This window comes from Ursus arctos, unplaced genomic scaffold (assembly GCF_023065955.2).
Source record: "Ursus arctos isolate Adak ecotype North America unplaced genomic scaffold, UrsArc2.0 scaffold_12, whole genome shotgun sequence".
Classification (NCBI taxonomy): Eukaryota; Metazoa; Chordata; class Mammalia; order Carnivora; family Ursidae; genus Ursus; species Ursus arctos.
In genome coordinates this window covers 32691830-32695731 of record NW_026622786.1, presented here as the reverse complement: position 1 = coordinate 32695731, position 3902 = coordinate 32691830, and positions in this window count along the sequence as shown.

The window sequence follows — 3902 nt, the reverse complement described above, 5'->3', positions numbered from 1 at the left end:
TGTATCAGCCCTTACAGAAAAGTACAAACATGAAACAATTTCAGTTTAGAAACGTGGTGAGTGCAATTGTTCAGTTAAAAAATTGAATGTTTTAAAAAATAATAGCTGTGTTGGGACAGGTTTAGGGACTTCTAGAACTGGAGAGTTTAGCCACTGTGACATAAGAGTAAAAACAATCCAAAACCAAAATCATCTTGCATTTGCTGGGCTTTGAAAAACACAGAATAAGAGAAGCGAAATTCAGAACTACATAAAATATAAGATACTGGAACTTGCTTCATGTTTTGGCTATGATAAATATGGCACCTTGCTTGCAAGCTGGTTTGAAAATTACATCACTAGAGAGAAAGTATACCTTAAATTCAGTCTTATTGCACCAAAAACATAGGTCTTAAAGGGAAAACTGAAATTACAGAGGATTTTAATTTGTAGGATGGATATTTAGAAAAGAGTCTCCAGTAAGACTTGGATGGTAAAGTGCCAGTATAACATATTTATGAGTTTACAAAAGTGTCTTTCAAGCTATTCTCTCAGTAAGCTTTTGTGCCCATTCTCCCAAGAGGTTCATCCACCCTTACATGCAGTAAGACAGGGGCATCTGGGTGACTCAGTCAGTTAAGCATCTGACTCTTGATTTCAGCTCAGGCATGATATCAGGGTTGTGAGACTGAGCCCTCTCTCTCTCCCTCTACCTCTTTCCTCACCTTCCCTCTCTAAAAGAAAAAAAAAATATTACCTCGGGTAAGACAGCCTTGGGCCACATCTCTGATGGTGACAACAGGTGGAGTCCTAGACTATGCCCATTCTTTTTTTCAGGAGGACCCTTCACAGAGTCAGATTGTTCTGATTCCCCTATAGTAAGTTCAAGTAAATGTACTAATGTACTAATGCGAAAAATCCCCTCACCCTTCTTCCAGAAATACAATCTGGAGAATATCTTAACAAGTCAGCTGGTGTGACCACTCTGTAGCCTATAGTTTGGTGTGTTGAAGGCATACATAATGCACCCTACCTCAAGTGTAGTCTTTTTACACATTTCCAACACTTGTCAGGAATGATCCATTTTAAGTCAAGGAATTATTAAATTTGTGATTTAAATGTGAGGTCCCATTATTAAACAGTACACATTCAAAACCTCTTTAAGTCCAATTTATAAAGGGAAATCATTATTCCTCTGGCTTAGTATTTCCTTTTTGTCATTTTTTTGGGCACCAGAAAGTTCACACAATTAAAGAGGACAGAATTCAATATTTGGGGGCATTAATTACCCATACAAGCTACCCTAGAGAAGAAAGCAGGATCTAACACAATATCTGAATTTCTAAGTCTGTGCATTGGTCAGTATACACCTTAAACCTACAGCCTTTATATAGTGTTGTGTCCCCAAAAGGTTAATACATAGGTTTTAGGAACAAGAGCTAGAAGGATGAGTGGACTCACTTAACCATCATGCACAAGGATATCCTCAGAAAATTTGTGCTTTCTGTCCCTAGAAACCAGAAACTTCTAATAACTATTGAAGAAATTGAATCAGTGAAAAAAAGTTTTTACAATAAAACCTCAAGGGTTAGATAATTAACTGTGATTTCTACAAACAAACATGTAATAGTAGTTTTTACATAAATTCTTGTTGGGCATCAAAAATAAGGCATGTTATCCAACATTATTTGAGAAAATTCTTAATACCAAATATGACCACAGTTGTATAAAAAAAAGTTTGTCAATTATAAATATGGAGGCAAAAAAATCTAAATCAGATATTAGCAAAGAATGCAATCCTTATCAAAATTACAATGACATTTTTCACAGAAATAGAAAAAATAATCCTAAAATTTATGTGGAACTACAAAAGATCCCAAATAGCCAAAGCAATTCTGAGAAAGCAGAACAAAGCTAGAGGCATTACATTTCCTGATTTCAAACTTTATTACCAAACAATAGCAATCAAAACAGCGTGATACTAGGATAAAAATAGACATATAGTCCAATGGAATAGAATTGAGAGCCCAGAAATAAACCCATGCATGCACAATCAACTAATATTTGATATGGGGAGCCAAGCAGATTCAGTGGGGGAAAGGATTGCACAGCATCCTCAATAAATGGTGTTGGAAAAACTACATAACCACACGCAGAGGAATGAAATTGAACCTCTACCTCACACCACTCAGAAAAACCGACTCAACATGGATTAGAGAATCACATGCAAGACCTAAAACTTTAACTACTAGAAGGAAACATAGGTCAAAAGCGCCTTGGTCTTGGTAAAGATTTTGTTGGATAACACGAAAAGTTCAAGAAACAAAAGCAAAAATAAGTAGGACTACATCAAACTAGAAAGCTTCTGCACAGTAAAACAATCAGCAAAACGGAAAGGCGACATATGGAATGTGGGAAAATATTTGTAAACCATCTATCTGGTGAAGGGTTAATATCCCAATATATAAGAAACTTGTACAACTCAATAGTGTAAAAAAAAAAACACAAATGGTTGCGGTTGGTGGGAGGATGCCAACACTGAACCTCTTCTTCCTGGACCAGGCCATGAGGGTCCTTCCAGGGGAGGCTTTCACAAAGAGCAGAGAAATCCTTAAAGGCTCAAATGTTGGTCTCTCTTCAAAAATACCTGCTGGCCCATGGATGGCCCCCAGGTTATGGAAGACAAGTCCAACAGCTCTGTCTACCAACACATTGCCAAAAAGGGCCACTGTCAGTATGAGGACCTCTGTCCCTTCTACCACCCAGGTGTCAATGGACTTCCCCTATGAGACTGCGCCTTCCTGTCCAGGCTAAAAGGAGCCCTCTGTGACCTAGCAGCCATACATTTCACTGTGGCCCTGTCATGGCTTCTGTGAGGCTGTTCAATCCATCACCCTCAGTCAGTGACACCCACACCTATCTGCCATCTCCCCCACTTGGGGTCCAGAGTTGTTTCATCATTGGTGCCCACCTTGTGGCCTTTCTTTTGATCCAGCCTCCAGAGACTCACCCTCAGGATCCCATCTTTGCCCCCTTCGACCGCGTCTTGGATCCTTTTCCTCCTTGCCAGCTGACTGCTGAATAGGAAACCTCTTTGGTGCTGTTTCTTGTGCATCTGTCCACCCAGCCCCTGGTACTGCTCTCAATGCCTGAGAGCCCCAGAGCAGTCTCCTACCATTCCCTTCTTATAGCTGCTTCTTTTAAGTCCTTTTTATGAGACAACCCCTACCCCCAAAGTTGCCAGTTGCTCTGTGAAACTAAGTTGACATTGGGTCAAGTATGGATGACGAATGCAGAGTCACTCCCTGAAAGGCCACTCTCCCTGCTTTGGATTTCATAGTTTCTGCATCAGTAGCATGATCCCCACTGCTCTGGGATAACTGCACCTTGTGAAACTGTGCATCCCCCTGTACGCAGCCTTTCTCAGTGTCCACGGCATCTTTGTGACTTCCCAACACTACGGTAAGTTTTTCTGCCAAAACAAATGAGGCTCTTGGGGCCCTCTAGATTTTCTGCACCTCTCAACATGGGAGAATTGTGAAACTTTTCACAAGACTGCCTTCCCGGTCTCCCCATTCTACTACTGTCGGTTTTTCTGGGTTTGACACAAGCCCACGAGATGTCCTCTAACGCCTCTCACAGTCACCCTATCTCCTCTCCAGCCCACTTTAGTTAGACTACATCATTGTGAGGCCACCAGCCCTTTTGTCTGAATTCTGTGAATCTCTAGCCTGCCAACCTTTGGGTGGAACCTGGACAGTACTGTGGCCCTCATCTAATCTTCTCTACATCTCTGGCACTGGTCGTTTTCTGTGAAAATGCCAGTGAACAGGCTTGGTTTTGAACTGGCCCTGAGGAAATGGATCGGGAGTTGTGTGGGCAAGAGGGAAGGATGAGAGCCACTGGAGAATTGAGTATGAATA